A 20,285-nucleotide genomic window follows, 5' to 3' on the forward strand; every position below is an offset into this window, starting at 1 on the left:
TCATATTTTTTAAAAAGCAACTAAAATGAGAAAACTATTAAAATCTTGGTTAGAACTCTAAAAGGTCTACAGAGGAAACTCTACAATTTAAAAGGCCGCCCAGCCCCATTCTTAGAGATCTGGAAATGCACGTGTTTCTTGTCGTCTCTGAATGTGCCCCTCTTCCTGTCTGATTGAGCTTGACCAGCAGCTTCTGACTCAGGCCTACACTGGTTACACATGGTTAGAGGAATGTTAATTACCACCTGTAATCTGCACAGTATTCTGGAGAAAATAACAAGGGTAACTACCCTTGATGGAGAAAGATAATAGAAATGTAAATGCCATACTCAAAGGTATGGGAATTTCGTGGGCACGTATTTGGGCAGGAATGTGGACCCTCCCATCTTACCAACTCAGGTAAGCACCTGAGGAATAGATTCACCCAGCCAGAGAATGTTAATGCTGATGTTGTAGTCGTGAAGCGATCTTAGCAAGCATCCATTCTTTTCACAGGTAAGGAATCTGAGGCTTGGAGAGACTCAAGTCATTTGCCTCATGTAACAGAGATAATAAAATTTAGTGGAGGAGCAAAAGAAAAATATTTTTGAAATTTTACCTTAAGGAGAGTTCCTTAAAATTTTTGTTTAGTTTTAATGCTTTCTATTGGTATTAAAATATATTCATCCTTTTCTCCCACCTTGTTGGAATCCGCAATACTGATAAAATGCTATTCCCTGCCTCTTACAGATACTGACATACAGTTCCCTCTGTACCTTCTCCACTTTCAGACAATGGCTGATTCTATCCTTGTCATCCTGAACATTTTAGCTTTCTTTAAGACATGATAAATTAGCGAACAAAAGGAACTCCTTTCCATGACAGAAGCACTTTTGGGAGGCTGAACATATACCTCTGATTCAAGGCTGAGTTATTATAAGAAAAACAGAAAAGGAAGGAAGAAGGTTTTACTTTCCGACCGTTGAAGACAGTTTGTCAGGACGAGAGACAGACACACAGAACGTGCACAGACTTTCACTTCCATTCGGTGATGAATAGGGCAAGGGTTTCACCCATGTTGTCTTTAAAAGCACTGTCTGGAATACAAGATGACATGGTGTTTCTGGAATACAATTCTGCTTGAAAGGCCAAGAAAAGGTGATAGGTTTTTAATGCACATTTGGGTGTCTTCAAGCTCTCTTTCTATAACCAGAATGGAGATGTTGCTGAAATGCTGTCCTCAGAGAAAAAAAGCCAACTGGTTAAAATTCCATTATGTTTCTCTTTGTCTGGCATCGTATAATTGAAGACATCTTCAAAACAGAAACAGAGTGTAGCTTCTTGTGGGGTGGGGGGAGAGGAAAGCAGACATCGGATGGCAGAGAAATAGAAAAAAAGCATTGCAGCTCCCCTGCAAAGAATACATTGCTTTCACCAGGAAAGTTCCTGCTGCCCATGCTTCCTTCATGAAATCCAGTCCTTTTGTCTCTCTGCCACCAGAGCCATGTTTCCACCTTGATCTGATCTTGTTTCTATTCTCAAAGCCCTTGGCTTGCTTCGTTTTAGTGGACGCTTCAGACTTAGGCCTACTGTCTCCCCATCTCCCCTCACTCCCTGATTGCCAAATCACTTTGCCCTAATAAGTCTCACTTAAAAACAAAAACAACAATCCTACTGGTACTTGATACAAGTTTTCTCTTTTGTCTGGACTGTTCTCATTATTTCAAAGTTCTTTCCATCCTTCAAGGTACCGTCAGCTCCTAGATCTCCCAACGGCAAACCTTCTCTAATTTTCCTGTGTGCAGTGAGTACGGCCATCCAGTCCGGACGAGCCAATGTGTGCGTGACCTCCAGCAGCCACATGGGGCTCTGTGCTCAGAAATGGCCTGCACCTGCTTTAACGCCCTGCTGCTGCCATCTTAAAGTTTGAACAAAGGGCTTAACATTTTTGTTTTGCACTGGACCTGCAAATAACACACCTGGGCCTTCCTCCCATACTCCCGAAGTTAAGAGTTTCACGTCTCCGTTCTAACAGTTAGCATCCACATTGCTTTTCGCAATTATTTAATGCATCTCTACCTCCACTAGAGAGGAAGCTCCAGGAATCATAGATCTCAGGTCTCGGGTTCCCACAAGCACCTGCAAGAGCAGTTTGCACAGAGTAAAGTATTGACAAGAAGGCAAGAATACTGCTCAGAATACTCAGAATACTGCTTTTAAGGTGTCAAACCAATTTCTAATAAAAAAAATCATATTTTAGGATATATAAACATTTTGCTAAATCTGCCTGTAGCGCCCCCACCTAAAGCCATCCCTTTAACACAGGAAAGAAAGGAATAAAACCAACATCTACCGAGGATGATAGTAGAAAAGCTAATATGTTTTGCAAACTTAATATGCACACATCCCTGTGCTCCGCACCGCACGAGCAACACGTCTAACCTAATCCCCAAAACTTGAGGAATAGGTGCTATTATAACTTCATATAACCTCATATGCCAGGTAAGGGACCAAAGGCTTACAGAGGGAAGGTGTCAGAGGTCACGGAGTAAGTGGCAGAACCAGAGTCAGAGTTGTGTCTGGTTTATATAAAATTGATGAGTCTCTGCTCTTAACTTGTACAGAATGGTGAAATGTTTAAGCAATAAAAAAATCCTACCTATGTTCTGACTGGAACCAACGCCAAGGTAACAAAATTGGCCTATCTCTAGCAGTCCCAACCACGAGTTCATAACACCCAGACTTTTTTTAATGTTTATTTTGAGAGAGAGAGAGAGAGAGAGAGAGAGGGAGAAAGTGAACATGTACACAAGTGGGGAAGGGGCAGAGAGAGAGGGAGAGAGAGAGACAATCCCAAGCAGGCTCTACACTGTCAGCACAGAGCCCAACGCGGGGCTCAATCTCAGGAACCGTGAGATCACGACCTGAGCCAAAGTCCAAAGTCGGACGCTTAATAAACTGAGCCACTGCTGGTGCCCCACATACCCAGACTTTTAAGGTGTCAAACCAATTTCTAATAAAAAAATCATATTTTAGGATATATAAACATTTTGCTAAATCTGCCTGTAGCGCCCCCACCTAAAGCCATCCCTTTAACACACATACTGTCTCTATACTTTAAAGTTATTTCTGAGTCATAAAATTTTATATGTAGAAAGAAAAAGTGCTTCAGACTCTTTCTGAAAGACAGACAGCCTAGGGAGAAGGGAATATCATGGATTCAGCTGAGCAAGTGAATATGGTGGAAAGTCAAACCTGCACCAGTTCTGGGCCAGGACCCTCAGGCAGGTCCACAAGGAGGGTCATGGTTTTCCACTCCCTTCTAACCACCCATAAGCACACCAAACTCAGGAGACTGATGACAAAGGATTAGCGTAAAATGACAATTTACTGAGTTATGTCCATTAGCTGTTTTTGCTCATTTACTGTTAAAATTAGATTTCGTATAATGAACAAAGCAGGACTTCTGTTTCACTGCTCGATCCAAATACCTACCATGGACGAGATGCATATAATGCTTGGAATATATTATTTTAGGAATTTGCATTAAACACATCAGGATATTTCCAAATACACATACATCTGCCATAGCCCTGAATATGTATTATTTTCTGTATCACAAGAGAGATTTTCCAATAAAAACCTCATCAGGGTCTGTCTTGCATGTTTTCAACTTAACTAAGCATTCAGAAGCTTGAATCTTTTTACCACTGTTACTCATCTCAGTTGTTTTCATTAAAGATTCAGCTTTCACTGCTTCATCCTGGAGGGACCATTACCACATCCCTGAGTCTCCTGGAGCTTCGAGTTGTTTTCAACATTATTTTTAAAATTCTTAAAAGAATCATGTCTCTTCCTCCCAACCCCAAAAGAGCACAATAGCAAGACATAAGAGGTTTGGGCTTCTACTTGGACAAAACTGTACTGATCCAGCATATGCCCACTTCTGCAATGTTGCTCTAAGTTACCTCAGTGCATACTTATTCTCACCCCCTGAAAACCAAAATTCCCCTTAGTTAACTCTAAGGACAAGCTAACCTAGGGTGTCATGTTCCCATCGGGTCCCAGTTTGATACATTTGCAATCCTAATTTTGGAGACAGAGAACCATGTATATAATGACTGATAACAGGTAACGTGTATCAAAACATAGTTCTAATATCACATACATGTCGATTTTGTTGGCAACAGGGAATTTATGAGAAGGATCCAATCTCTTTCTCACCCAAGTCTTGTGTTTCATAATTTTTCCAGCTGACTAATCACTCTGAAAATCAAACCTTTTTCACTGCAACATGAAATTGATTTGGACTTCCACTTCAGATAAGTCGACTGGTCACAAAGCATCTGGTAAAACTGCCAGATAAAGGGCAATGGTTGTATATATTTTTATTAATGCCAAAATGTAATCTAAGTTACACCTACAGTTTTGGATGACAATAAGAAGTTCAGAGATTTCCCAACTAGATAGTAGGTACTCATCTGTCATCTTGCCAATGCAGTATTTGAAGCAAATCCGTTGTAGAGAATAAAACTTGAGGTTCTTTAGACCCAAAAGCGAGAAGAATTTTTAAAAACTTTAAGTATGTTAGTAAGGACCACTCAGAGAGAGAAGGCGTTTTGTATTTTATTCCACATCTACCTAGGATTCTTCTAGCTGCTGGAGATATTAATTGACACTTTACAGAATGAAAGGGCAGGGATTCTTAGTTCTTTTTGCAGATGGAGAAACTGAGGATGAAATTAAGTTACTTGCCCAAGACAGGACAGTAAATCTGGCTCATCTAATTCCAAAACTTAGGTTATTTTCATCACACAAAGGCAAGAATCATTTAGATATTAAAATGGCTTCAGGTTTTTTAGCATCTTGATCTTCACTTTCGCAAGTAAATGAGAAATGAGATAGTTTTACATGTTAGTCCCTACGTGGCTAATAATAAAAGGTCTGTATTTACTTACTGAAATTCCTTAATGGCAAAATTTGTAATAATAATCAGGGAAGAACGAGTGATGACTTCTTTCAGTTCCTCCTACAAAAAAATTCAGACAAGAATTTTTCTTTCGCTTCTGCATGCTTCATCGATAGGTGATATTTAAAGTGAAGTTACCAGCAGATCATACCGGGAATCAGTTTGTGCCACAAGGCAAAATAAATCGACCATATTAGAAGAAAGGCTAATAGCCACCTTCGCTAACCCCAGCTTTTGAACCGGGTTTATTATCACCCTTGAAATAGAAACCGCGTGATCAGTTTCAAATATCAGAGCATAACACACACTCCACAGGGAACCCATGAAAGATGGCAGAGGAGGCAATGGCTCTCCAGTTAGAAAAAAACCACAATTTTGATCGTGCGTGGAAAACATCAAATTAAAGCCAGTACTTGGTATTGACTCAGCATACCAGCTTCTCCCAACATTCTGGCTGAAGTTTAATCTTCTGCTAACTCCCTGGAGTGAGGCCTTTACTCCTGTGGCACCCATGCTGGCAACACAGAATTGAACAGGTGCTGGCTTCAAGGGAAGCTTAGGATTTGTTTCTTCAGATGTGCAAAAGAATGCTTACAGGAAAGTGTCTCATAAACAGCTTATAATATGTAAAGAGTCAAGAGGAGTGAGGTTTACAAAGTTCCTTCTTTTCCTACGAATTGATCTCAGGTTTGATGGAAGTTTGTTTTAGAAGGATATTCTTTTTCTAAGTTCCCACGTTGGTCTTCAGTCCTCTGTTAAAGATTTCTTGTCATTGGCTTCCTTATCGCTTTTATTTTGCATAGCTTTAGATTAGTCATGCCTAGACCTGTGTGGTCTTTAGCACACTGCTTCTCCTACATCCCAGCTGAGGGCACGATGTCTTTCTGTATGTCAGAATGTTGGAGGCATGGAAGGCAATGATGCAAGAGTCACAGCTGTCAGAGTAGGTTGGAGAAGGCGGCCAACTTCTCCATGGACAGTAGCCCATGGACAGACCCTGTCTGGACCCTGGGCTACTCTGGAAATCTAGAAGATAATATCATTGCACACAGCACCAAGAAATAGAGCATTCTGACACCCCGGTAATAGGCCAGCAACTTGGGGGTCATTATTTCACTACGTGGTTGGTGCCAAGAATTTATACTTTAGGCAGATGTCAGGATAATTCCACAGGATGTGAAGACAGCAAACTTGAATGAATGAATGAATGAATGAATGAACGAACGAATGAGTGAATGAGAAAGCAATATGAATTCTATAGATGAATTCAGACTTTTAGAGATAGCACTGAGAGATAATCTTCCAGAACTATGAAAGACAGTTCCACAACGCATGAGTGTCTAAGTGGAGCTAATGATCTTCTAATTGCCTACTGTGTGCTCCGCACCATGCCAGGTACTTTACATTTATGATTTATATAAATACAGGCAATCTTCCTACTAATTATCTCTGAGAGCCAAACTAGAAGATGATACCCATTGATCCTCACCCCCTGGTCTCTGTGTCTTTGTGCAACCTGTGTAACCAGTAGGATATAGAAATGATGGTGTATGACTTCCCAGGCTAGATCATACAAGCCACACGGCTTCTGTCTTGCCTACTCCTGGATCACTTCCAGACAGAAGCTGGCTGCCATGTCATTAGAACACTCAGGCAGTTCTATGAAGAGGAACACATATGGAGGAACTGAGGCTTCCCGTCCACAACCTGCATGTCAGGCCAGCCTCCAGATGACTGCAGCTCTAACCGATTTCTTGACTGCAACCTCGTGAGAGACCTTGACTGCTACACCATGGTTCTAGTAACCAGCTAAGCAACCCCCCTCACGTTTCATGACCCATAAAATTTATGCAAAATCATAGGTTTTTGTTGTTTTATTGTTTGTTCATTTAAGCCACTAAATTGTGAGGTCATGTATTACACAGCAGTAGACAAATAATAAAGCTTTTATTGTCTTTGCTTTACAGATGAAGAAATAAAACGTATGAGAGCTAAAGTTACAAAATCCTAAACTTTACTGAGCACCGACCAGTAAGGCCTGGGCCATAGGAACTGACCAAAGCATGACACAGGAGCCAAGGAGGAAAGCAGCCAGGAGTGGATGAAGAGGCAGAGTTCATCTGCTCATCCATTCAACAAATAGTTCTGGAGTGTCTACTAAGTGCCAGGGGCTGTCCTGGGTTATGAAGATGTAGCAGTGACCAACACATAAAAATTCCCTTCCTTCTTGGAGCTTAAAAGAGAAAAAGGTCCCCACCTAACAGGCTTCAAGTCCGAGGGCAGTGCTGTGCACCGAGGCAGGCTCAGCTAAAGGTTGTTACAGGGTTGCATATACAGGAAGGAATCAATTCCAAGGTCTTTTCTCTTCTTTCTACCTGCTTCTCCTTCAAGTTCTACTGGATTTCCTAACTCACCTTTTTGTGTGTTTTTATCATCAGTCACCCATCACTAAACCTTGTAACAACCTTTAGCTGAGCCTGCCTCGGTGCACAGCACTGCCCTCGGACTTGAAGCCTGTTAGGCGGGGGCCTTTTTCTCTTTTGTAATACATCATGTATCCCATTTGATAAGAGTTTCGCCTGGCATATAATATGTGTTTAGTAAATATTTACTGCAGTGACTTAGATTCTCAGAAGAATAAAACTTTCACGAAGTTAGCTGCCTTAGCGGTTAAACATTCTTCAGCTATTTTAAGGCGAGCGTGTTAAACCAGAGTGAATTCTGCCAGTGTAACTCCTTTTCCATTATCGAGGAGAACAAAACTCATTGTGTAATAAATGTGACTTTCTTCTCAGTAGCCAGACCTGACTTTAAGTTGAGTATGTGAGATCTTACACTCTAAATGGAATATATGAAACATTCAGTGAAGATTCTAGAATCCTCCTAGAAACAAAATACGAGACATGGTTACAAGATACTAAAGCAGACATCCATGGGCCAAAGAAGAAATCAGTCTCACATAAATACAGATTTCCTTGGTCTGCTTAGTTCTACAAGGATCTGTGGGAGCTACACATAACGTACCTCCAACACAATACAGGGACGGCTAGAGGCTTAATGCTTCATGGTCACAGCTACCCTGGGGGCACAGGAGTGTCTCTTTTAAACCTTACGCTCTAAAAATATAAGTACTACCTTTATAGAAGGGAAAAATTTAGCACTATGTGTTGATCAAAAAGATTACATTATAAAATATTAATACTCAAGAAAACTTCAAATATCAAGAGGTTCAATCCTCCTGCCCCCAAAGAAAAGTCCAGAGAAATGAAATGACTAAGCTAGTACCCATGCCTGAGTTTTAGATGAATCCTTTTAAGGATTCTTATACACATTGTGTTTCTTCAAATAATTCAGATACTGTCCCATGTTGATTCCCAGGAGTTGGCTGGTTAATTCCCAAGGGACTGTCACTGAGCTGGCACATATGACAGTATTGTAACCAATTTAGAACTTGGTTTTAGAATCTTATGATCCTATCTCAAACACCAAATCTATCATTTGCTGAGCAAAGTTAATTGGGCAATTTGAAAAGAATTACTTAATCTTTTTTTTAATATGAAATTTATTGTCAAACTGGTTTCCATACAATACCCAGTGCTCATCCCAACAGGTGCCCTCCTCAATGCCCATCACCCACTCCCCCTCCCTCCCACCCCCCATCAACCCTCAGTTTATTCTCAGGTTTTAAGAGTCTCTTATGCTTTGGCTCCCTCCCTCTCTAAACTCTTTTTTTTTCTTTCCCTCCCCCATGATCTTCTGTTAAGTTTCTCAGGATCCACATTAAGAGTGAAAACATATGGTATCTGTCTTTCTCTGTATGACTTACTTCACTTAGCATAACACTCTCCAGTTCCATCCGCGTTGCTACAAAAGGCCATATTTCATTCTTTCTCATTGCCACATAGTATTTCCATTGCGTATATAAACCACAATTTCTTTATCCATTCATCAGTTGATGGACATTTAGGTTCTTTCCATAATTTGGCTATCGTTGAAAGTGCTGCTATAAACATTGGGGTACAAGTGCCCCTACGTATCAGCACTCCTATATCCCTTGGGTAAATTCCTAGCAGTGCTACTGCTGGGTCATAAGGTAGATCTATTTTTAATTTTTTGAGGAACCTCCACACTGTTTTCCAAAGAGGCTGCACCAGTTTACATTCCCACCAACAGTGCAAGTGGGTTCCCGTTTCTCCACATCCTCTCCAGCATCTATAGTCTCCTGATTTGTTCATTTTACCCACTCCGACTGGCGTGGGGTGATACTGGACAGCAACATGCAAAAGAATGAAACTAGACCACTTTCTTACACCATTCACAAGAATAAACTCAAAATGGATAAAGGACCTGAATGTGAGACAGGAAACAATCAATAAAACTAAAAGGCAGAATGGGAAAAGATATTTGCAAATGACCTATCGGACAAAGGGCTAGTATCCAAAATCTATAAAGAACTCACAAAACCCCACACCCGAAAAACAAATAATCCAGTGAAGAAATGGGCAGAAGACATGAATAGACACTTCTCTAAAGAAGACATCCAGATGGCCAACAGGAACATGAAAAGATGCTCAATGTCACTCCTCATCAGGGAAATACAAATCAAAACCACACTGAGATTAATCTTTCTAAATCTCTTATAACGTTGAAGTAAAAACAATACATATCTCATGGGGTTTGTGAGGATTAAAGGCGACCTCATAGGTCAACTGCTAGGGTAGCTTCTTAGCACACACAGAACCAGTTCTATTTGAAACACTGTTGTTGTTATAATCAAGATTCTCAATATGGATAGGATGAACAATATAGGTGTTAAGTAGACATGTGATGATCATTTCACAATATATACAAATATTGAGTCATTATGTTGTACACCTGAAACAAACATGTTACATGTCAATTATATCTGAATAATAGTAAGTAGATTCTCAATATTTTTAGAATGCCCTGAAGTCTAAGAGATAAGATGCTCCCCATGAATCAAAAGAGGCAAGAAGCAGTGTAGTCCAATGGCTGGCACCTGGTGTAAGCAGGCAGAGACAGTAACAGGGAAGGAGGTTCCTTTGGCTTTAGCCTCATTCCCAAGTCAACTCAAATAATGGAAATGGAAAAAAAATGTGCTTGTTAAGACAAATTCAGCATTAAAGCAGGTCCCTAAGCCCCCTTTTCTGAGCCTGCCATTTCCAAGCTCCTTTAAGTAGAAATTCTCACCAATTGTCCTCTGAAGGAAGATCAGGAAAAGTGACTGGGTGTCCCCTTGGTGATATTTTATAGTTTAAACTGGGCATTAACATTAGAGAATTATATTCACAGGGAACAGAGACCCAGTTTCTGAGCTTAGGGGCAGGAGCACATGAGTCTAGCTCTCAGAGAGGCAAGAAATCTTCAAGTCCAGAAGAGTCCGTCGGATCCCATGGTACAGAGTTTGACACAAGTACGAGATCCTCAGATTGTGAGCCTGCACTTGAATCTGAACCAGGATCCATGGTGTCTGCCTACAGGGAAAGGAGATAGGGTTCTTAGACTTTGATGTGTCGGTATAACCATAACCTTATCAGAATCAGGCATCGCTGGGATTAAAATGGCTTCAATCTGGGAAACAACATGGGAGTGGATTTAGCCATAGCAACTCAAAGCTTTAACCCCTGGAAATCAGGATGAAAATGCTTTCCCTCCCTTGGACAGGATTGGTTCAGAAACCTGATGAGGCGTGTGGATGTGTATCTGCAAGTGGGTTTGCGTGTGTGCCAATGTGGTAGTACGCCTGTGCTTTTTGGAACACAGGTTTCTGATCAACCTCTCGTTATAAAAAGTAGGTTGGAATAAGGCAAGATCTAGGGCAGTGAGGCCGAAGAGCTTACATTTATTCTTGTGCATGTAGCATGTGATTTGTTTTATTTAGGGATATCTATAGTATCACGATACATCTATAATACAAAGTGAGATTCCTTTGTATACCATAGGTCACATATATGCTCAAAAATTCATCATCTATAGATCTGTAAATATGTCTACATCTAGGATTACGGAATACTTCCAATCTAGGAGTAAAAATGTTTGATTACTGAATACTTCCATTTCTAAATGTATCAGAGTGGGGTTTATCTGTATGTGTTTGTAGTTGGCAGAACAATCACCTCTAAAATATGTCCCTGTCCTAGGGGCACCTGAATGGCTCGGTCGGTTAAGTGCCCGACTTCGGCTCAGGTCACGATCTCATGGTTTGTGAGTTTGAGCCCTGTGTCGGGCTCTGTGCTGACAGCTCAGAACCTGGAGCCTGCTTCGAATTCTGTGTCTCCCTCTCTCTCTGCCCCTCCCCTGCTGGTGCTTTGTCTCTTTCTCTCTCTCAAAAATAAACATTAAAAAAATGTTTTTAAATATGTCCCTACAAACTTTGAATCCCTAATCCTTACAAACTTTGAATATATTAAATTACATGGTAATGGGAATTAAGGTAGCAGATGAAATTAAATTAATCTGCTGATTTTAAAATAGAGCACCCCGGATTATCCAGGTGGGCCTGTTGTTAACCCCCAAGGTCTTTCCTTAAATGCAGAGGAGGAAGGCAGAAGAGTCAATGTGAGTGACAGGATATGAGAAAGACACGATTGGCCATTGCTGGCTTTGAAGACGTCAGGAACCTATGAGCCAAGGAATAAGGAAAGCTTCTAGAAGCTGGAAAAGTCAAGGGAATGTTTTCTTCCCTGGAGTCTCCAGAAAGGAATGAAATTCTCTGACACCTTGACTTTAGCTCACAGGGACCCAGCTCAGACTTTGGATGTCTAGAAGCGTAAGATAACAAATCCATATTGTTCAAACTACTAAACGGGTGGCAACTGCTTACAGCAGCAACAGAAAACTAACATAGTTACATGCGTCTTTAAATTTTATGAAAACACAACTGATGTTGAAAAGTGAAAAATTCAGGAGATGCTTCAGTACTTAGTCTGAGGAGTTCCATCTGGAAGTCAGAGCACAGGAATGGTGTTTTTGCTCCATCCAACATCCTCATAAATAATACTTATGTTATCTCATGTATACTCTTTGACGCCTTGCAAAACTGCACACCACGCCATATATTTCCTAAACAGCAACATTTAGAGCAATCGTTTCCATTTAAATGCTACTTTCTACAACCATTTGTTTCTTTTTTCTTTCTTTAATGCATTTTAATTAAAGGTAAGAAGAGAATAAAAAAGAGATGGGAGAACTACGGCAGCTGTAATGTGCGGGTGTAAGATATTGCAGTCTGAAGCCTTATGCTCAGTCTGAAGGTAGGATAACAGTGATTATAGATATATTTCTAAATGAAATTCTACATAAATCCTAGCTTTCAACATGAGACCTTATGGCAGTCCAAAATAACAGTGGTTCTTTGTGAATACACAGTGTTTTTTCTTGATATTTAATTAATTCTAATGATGGTAGTCTATGTCGTAAGCGTACATTCAACAGAGAGACATCTTATTTAGAAAATATAAAGACTGCACAAATAATTATTGGGTGAATGCCTGCAGTTATTAAAAAAGTGCCAGTTTTGAACATAATATTTTAATGCGCAGAATTGCTTGTCCTCTCCTAAAACTTGCAAAATTCAACAGTCGATGCAAGAAGTCTAAAACTATACAAAGGATAGTCCGTTTAATACTGGCTTCCTGGGGCACCAGGTTGGCTCAGTAGGTTGAGAGATCAACTTCGGGTCAGGTTGTAATCTCATGGTTTCGTGAATCTGAGCCCCGCTTGGTGCTATAGGCACAGATTCCACGTTGGATCCTCTGTCCCTCTCTGCCCCTGCCCGGCTCACACTCCCTCAAAAATAAATAAACATTAAAAAAAAATACTATTTTCCTTCAGGGACTACTACTAGTCCCCTTCAGGGACTCTACTGTATTTAGACCAACTGGAATGTGCTTAGGGAGAGCAAACTCATTTTAACATTAGCATAAGCAAAACAAGTGCACCTCAAAAATATTCTACTGTGAAAGGTCTCTGTCACCCTCTGCTTTACATATACATTGCTATCTTTTAGTTATCATGAGTGATCATAAAACCTGTGAAATACATTTCTAGTAAAATGTAGAAGTCAACAACGGCAAAATTAAAATAAATAATATCCCATTTCCTACATCATTAGGCTAATAGAGAATACTATTTGTGTGAATTGCAGGAATTGCTAGTGTATTGTCATTCATTATTAATAGTAATAATTTTCTTGCCATGGAACTAGTAGCTGGCCTTGTATTTTAAAATACAGTTAAGTCCCACTCCTCCTTATCTACCTCATAAACAATTCTATTTCCTGATGTTCCATTCCTCTTTCTATTGTAAATTCTGCTTAAGTCTTTCAACATATTTATGGAAATTAATACCTTACTGACTAGAGTTCAGGGAGGTATTGTTAATTTATACAATAAATATGCACACATACAAAGCTGAAGCAAACATACCCACTTCGGTTAAATTATTTAACACTCAAAAGGGGAAATAATAAACTCTTAGTACTTAGTATTAAGAGTTAAACTATGTAAAGAGAGACTTGGATTTAATCTTTCTCTACTCGTACCCAGTTGTATGGTCTAAGGCAAGTTACTTATTATATTTGAATCTCAGTTTTGGTCAAATGGTCAAAATTATCATCTAAGTACTATATATGTTCATTTAAATTAAACACAGTATATTGCCTACCCCAAAGTATCCTACCCCTGACCCTCTTCTTTCCCACCAGAACCCTGATTTGGTTCAGATAGTTTGATCTGAAGGTAAGAAGACCCAGAACCTGTTCTAGAGGTAGATATGACCTCCACTGGCCAATGAGATATAAGAAGGAGCGAAGGAGTCAAGGAGACTCTCTTCATGCTGTCGCCTGCTTTTCACTTATGCACACAATTGCAAGAGAACGTGGTGCTTTAGGGTTGCTCCCCCATCTAGTGGCTGAGAAAGCAAGGAAGATCAGGAGAGATCCCAGCAACCACCTACTTCTGAAATTACTATTTGGTGGGAAGAAACCCTTCTTGTTTCAGAACTGTTGGTAGAGTATTCTCATATTTTCAGCTGAACTCCATACCTAGTAGGGATTGAGAGACTGTTAATGCACCAGGAAAGGTTAATGTTACTTTAGTAGAGTATAAAGTATTCCACAACAGATATTGGTAATATGTTTTGATAAGTTCCCAGATGGAAGAGAAAATTCCAGTTGAGAAAATTATGGAAGACTTCATGGAGGAGAGATCAATCCCATTGGACTTTGATGGGTTTTCAGTCTTTGAGCATGGAAAGGCTGGAAAGGGCATGTGACAGAATTCCATTTTGAGGGACCAAATGCTTTCCCATGGTGATAGTAACGGTTCAAGCTTCAGTGTAACTAGGAGGAGAGCAAATGAGATATGTGAATATCTGGAGTTTTTACTCAAGACTCCAGGTTTCCCTTCTCTCCCAAAGCTCTCCAAGCATATCATCTGTGGGTTATTTAGGACTTAGACCAAATGAAGCATAGATTTAGTTTGGTAACTGGCTTTAATCGTTTCAGAACATATGCTTCTGCTTACATTTTCTGGTTTTATTATTTTTAAAGAAAAATTCATTAATTTAGTTTGTCAATTAGTAAAACACACACACACACACATACACACACACACACACACACACACACACACACAACGATTCGTAGGATTTGTGCTACTTGATTCCAATATCACCACTAAGCAACACACAGTATACATGTAACAGAGAACAAATGGGCAGAGAAAGAATAAAGTATGCACAACCCCATCTTTGATTATTCTATAGTATAGGCTGGGCATGGTTGCTATCATCATGGCTCAGGCTCTGGCATAGAGAGTGCTCCCACGGCTGATCCAGAATACTCAGGGCTGGGATGAGCCTCTCCCCACACCATGTTATGGGCTAGCCTAAAACTGGCTAGGGCCCACTTAGTTTCTCTCAGAAACAAAAGGCATAACAAAGAAACCTCAGGTCCAGAAACAGAGCTAGGGAGTATGAGATCACATTAGCTATTGATTCCCTTATATTCCCTGGCTGGGCTGGAACAAAACCAGAAATAGAAAAGGTGGGATTTGCTCACTGTCACATAGTATCTCATCATCATGTCATCTATTTTGAAGCATTTCAACCCGTCTTCAACCTTTTCCAAAATTTTTATCTTTTTGGGTTTCTCCAACTGACATTTTTAGAATTTTCCTATTTTTGGTAGAAGTTTATTTTTGAAAGACACATCTTTGATTACCTTGAATAATTAAAAATAAAAATAATATTGAAAAAATTACAGAGACCTATGAATAGACAAGGACTGACAGTTATTAAATATTATTATGTTAGACAATGTTATGATTTTGTTAGGTGGTGTTACGAGGCATTAATTTTGCAAGTTGGTAGTTTGCTCAGAGTTACATGCTAGTGAGTGGTGAAATTAAGATATAACTTAGTTCTTCCCTCTGTTCATTCATCTCTACTGTAGCTCAGTGCTTACCACACTGGGTAGGGGGTAGAGAAATTAGAAACAGAGAAAGAAAGAAAAAAGACTACAGTTTAAATTCAATCAAATTTTTGATTTTTTAATCAAGTGAGTCTACATTGATCAAGTACAGAGGAATCATTTGTTGTCAGAGTAATTGATCTTTTTGTTTGTTTTTTTTAAGGCTGTGCATTTTAAACACTCAGTGAAAGAGAAATTAGTGACACACTGAGATGAAAACAGAAAATGTCCCTTACCTAATATATTTACCATTAAATAGAAAACACAAAAATTCTTGGTTGCACGTCTACTAGAAGCAAGGTGCATCCTTACACATGAAGATAAAGATATGGTGCTTGTCTTTACTTGAATATATTATGCCCTTACATTGTGAGGTATAATTGTTCATAGTAGTTTGAAGCTGCTAAAATAGGTATTAATTTAAGACCAGAAAAAATTATTAGGATCAATTCTTACTTTGTACCACTGACAATTAAAGCATGAGATAATTAATGACTTCTGAGGAATGATCAATGTTTAGTTTTAAAAAGTTTTGAAATAAAGATTATTTTAGGTTTTAAAATTTTAAACTTTTAAAAATTAAATAAATGTGACATTTAAAAAGAGGGCTGTTTTCCCTTTAGTTTTTGGACTGTATTCTTTGAACGGCCCCATTAACTAAAAATCAATCTTAACTGATAGTAAATATTTGCCATAATTTTAAGAACTCTGAAAAAAAATGGAAGTCATCAGGTTTTAATAGCATAGTTTTGGGGATACAGTATACACCTAAATTATATTCACCCGTAACTTACTACATAAGTTTGATTAATTTAAGTGTGCGGTAAGTTCTTTCTTGTTAATGTAAATGGAACATTAGTGTTTTCAACAGAAGAGGAAATAGAGTAGAAGAAACAACACAAATATTCTAGATTATCTGGGCTGTTTTTAAATGCTTTGTTTCTTCTCTTTAATTAGGTTATATCTCCAGTCTATAATTGAATTAAAATGGTTGTATCTAAATAATTAAATTTCCCCCATACATGTTTCTTTGGTAACATGTAAATGTTATAGTGTAACATGTACAGTCAAAGGATGGTGTTAAGTCTTCTAAAAGAAGTAGAACTGTATGCTTTTAGTCCCCTCCCGCGTCCCATCAGATTTATTTCTAACAATGTAAAAACAGAATTTTAAATTACTCTCATATTTTTACACTGTGTTTTTTCTACCTCTGGAGGATGAAATTATCTAATTTTTATTTTGTTTTACTTTATTTTATTTGCACTCCATGAATTTTTTAAACATCAAAATACATACTTTATAATCAGAAAAAAATAAGGCTGTTTTATTTTTTAAATAATCATTTTATTATCAAAACCTTATCAGAATAAGGGAGAATCCTTGCCATTTTTAATGTTGTAGACACATTATTCACTAAGGATGATTTGTTAAAAAAATTAAGTCCATGATCCTCTAGGGTTAACTACAATATTGTATTGAGTGGATTAGTGGATAAGCTCATAAATGCTGGCATGGAAGGGGTAGAGTTGAGATTCCAGCTCCCTTGTTTGTTATCTGTTTACCTTGGGCAAAATAGATAATGTCTTTTTTCTTCAGCCTCCTCTTATGGAAATGGCTGTAAAAATAGTAGCTAGCTTATAGGGTTGTCGTGTGCATCCAACGTGTTAATCTACATACACAGAGCTTTTAGCATGATACCTGACACATAGTCAGCACTCTTATAATGCTATATTAGGTGTATTATGAGCCATTAATAGAATGTGAAACATTGTAGAAAAAATAAGTTAAAAGACAGAAAGTAAAAAAAATATTTAAAAAAAAAAAAACCAAAATATCCACTAGTATTTCCCCCAGGCCCTTTTCTCCCTGGAATTACTCTCTAGATAAGAGGGAAATTGAATGTTTGGCTTAAAAAGACAGAGGTGAATGATGCCAGCAGATCTGTGAGCACTGGACACACAGATAATTTATAGAAAAGAAAATACAAATGACTAATTAGCAGTGAAAATTTTCCAACCTTACTAATAATCAAGGAATTGTAAATTAAGTATAAGATGTGGTTCACTTACCAAATTAGCAAAGATTATCAAATAAAGGTGAAAACCTAAGGCTTCCAGGGTCAGAAGCACATTTTTACACACTGCAGATGGGAATGGAAATTAGTCAACCCTTTTGAAAGCAATTTAGCTACATACAGAGAAAACATGTAAATTACTAACTCTCTTTTGGGGGAGTTATGCTAAGGAAATAAAGAAATGTTCATGGCAGCAATATTTATAGCACTAAAATTTTGAAATAATCTAACTTCCAACAAGAGGTGATTAGTTTAATAAACTAGAATACAACTTCACAGATGGATATTGCAAAAAAGAAGGATAATAGTGATACTCATAAGTAATTTCTAATGACTTATATTGGACAGGGAGTGCTACTGGATTACTGCTGATTTAGTTTCTTCTATGTGCGGGGAACTCCGTGAGCATGTTCTCCTAGTCTTATGCTGCCCCATCACTCATCCCCCGACATGACTGGTAAATTCGGGATAGAAAACTGGACATGAACTGCTATACACTTTTTTTTTCCTTTGGGAAACCTTTTGCTCTCTGTTTCTCCTCAGCAACAGAATCTTTCTCCAGAGCCATATTCTTTCTACCCACATAAGAAAGCCTGTTGTTCTATCTGGTGTTGCCCAAGATAGCGCTCTATGTCTACCTACTTCTGAGATTCAGTTAGAGAGCTTGTGTGACTATCACATTGAGCCAATTAGGCAAGCTTAGCCTTTATTGATAAAAGTGGTATATTGATTTCCCATCTCTTTTTCAAAAACCTGGTGGGAAAGAAAAGTGTTATATTCTAGAAGTCTCTCCAGACGTGCCAATATTTGAAACTGCCCATTAATAAAATCTCCATAACAACTTCCTCCAAAATGTGGAAGCGATTTTAAATCAATAAGTATATTTTATTTCACAGTTTCTGTGGATCAGAAATCTAGGCATGGCTTGGCTGGGTGCTGCTGCCTCAAGTTCTCTCACATGGTTGCAAGAGCATTTGGGTGGGGGCTGTGGTCTCATCTGATGGCTTGAATGGGGAGAATTTCTTTCCAAGCCCATTCATGTCGTCAGAATTCATTTTCTTGCTGGCTGTTGGCATGAGGCATCCCTCAGCTCCTTGCCATGTGAGCCCTTTCACAGGACAGCTGACAACATGGTAGCTCCCCCACAGTGAGTAAGGGAACAAGAGATATTGTGCAAGACAGAAGGCACACATGGTCTGTTTGTAAGCAGTTCTCAGAAGTGGCATCCTTATTAGTTTGGCATATTCTATTCTCTAGAAATGAGTCACCAAGTCCAGTCCACTCTCAGAGGGAGGAGTTAGCATAAGGGTGTGAATGTAAGAAGGCTAGGATCTCTGGGGAGCATTTTAGAGGCTGCACATCCCCCAAACTAACATTTACCACAAGGCATACACATACATTATCACATTTAATCTTTGTAACTGCCCAGTGAGACAGTTATGTGATTATCCTATTTTTAAAATCATGAAGCTGAGACTCAAAGATGTTAAGCATCTGGCTTAAGAGCTCACAGGATAATAAGTGGTTGATCAGGTATTGGAACTGTGGCCATCTGCTCTCAGATTGTGTCCACTTAACCACTTGGAAAATAAGGGAAAAGTGAAGTGTAGATATGTGAACGCATTTCAGGACCCTAGTCGTGTTAAAAAATACACAGAAAAAGGTGGAAGAAAATATGTTAAAATGTTAAAAACATTTAAATCTTCGTGTGGAAAGATTATGGATGGATACCTTTTTCTATTTCTTTGTATGTTCACATTTATTTTCCAAAATAAACTGACTTTTCCTTTATCTACTATGGGAAGAAGCCATGAGCCAAACAGAAGATATCCTGTTCTCGTGGAGCATATACTCGTGCACCAAGGGTGTGGCAAACGGAGTGGTCCACCCTTAATGCAGACGATAAAGGGCATATTGTCTGTACAGAACCAAAAGAAAATAATAAACCCGCCAAATGTCAGTCATCTTTTAAATATTACTCAATTTTAGACAAATTCAGGGGTAAAACAGTCTTTCCTCCTGGAGCATACTGTTCCCAGCATTCTTCCCCTTCACCATTTGATTAGCCTGGGGAGATAGAAACACAGACATATGCACGTGCACATGCACACACGTGCATACATACACACGTTTATATGCATGTCTATATATGCATAAAATATATAAAAAATTATTTATTTGTATATAAATAAAACTATGTTAGTACTAAATTCTACAAAAAAAAAAAAGCAGAGTCTAGGAGATAGTACATGATGGGAAGGAGTACTTTTTAACTAGGGCAATGACATATAAATGAAGAGCTGAATAAACTGAGGAAGCAGTCTCTTATGAGGTGCCTGGGTGGTGCAGCCAGTTAAGTGTCCAACTCTTGATCTCAGCCCAGGTCATGATCTCACAGTTTGAGAGAGTTCCAGGCCCTCATCAGGGCCGCATTCCAGGCCAACAGCACAGAGCCTGCTTGGGATTTCTGTCTCTCCTTCTCTCTGCCCTTTCACGCTTGTGCTCTTTCTCTCCCTCTGTCTCTCAAAATAAATAAACAAACTTAAAAAAGTCGAGGAAGCATGTGCTGTTTTTATAATCAGAGAAACACAGACAAAAACTAGAACTTGGGTGTCCCATGGAGCCTACGATCCATGAAAATTTTACTATTCTTTCCTTTCTACATCCAGTTCTTTAGTCATCCAGTTAATCTAATTTTATTGAGTGTCTACTATGTGGCAAGCACTTTGCTAGGCACTGGGAATTTAAGAGTGAGAAAACTAGATACTGTG

The 20,285-nt window shown here is 38.9% G+C and overlaps 1 long non-coding RNA gene across 3 annotated transcripts in view; it reads right to left on the reverse strand.

Moving 5' to 3' along the window:
* The window catches only part of LOC122237848, a 200,088-nt gene that overhangs the window by 82,269 nt on the left and 97,534 nt on the right, over positions 1-20,285 (reverse strand). Inside the window, exon 3 of one of the 3 annotated variants that reach the window (XR_006216524.1) lies at positions 4,938-5,008. The exons of the other annotated variants lie outside the window; for them this stretch is intronic. This is a non-coding gene — a long non-coding RNA (uncharacterized LOC122237848). The remainder of the gene's footprint in view (positions 1-4,937; positions 5,009-20,285) is intronic. 3 annotated transcript variants of the gene reach the window in all.

This window comes from Panthera tigris, chromosome B1 (genome assembly GCF_018350195.1).
Source record: "Panthera tigris isolate Pti1 chromosome B1, P.tigris_Pti1_mat1.1, whole genome shotgun sequence".
NCBI lineage: Eukaryota > Metazoa > Chordata > Mammalia > Carnivora > Felidae > Panthera > Panthera tigris.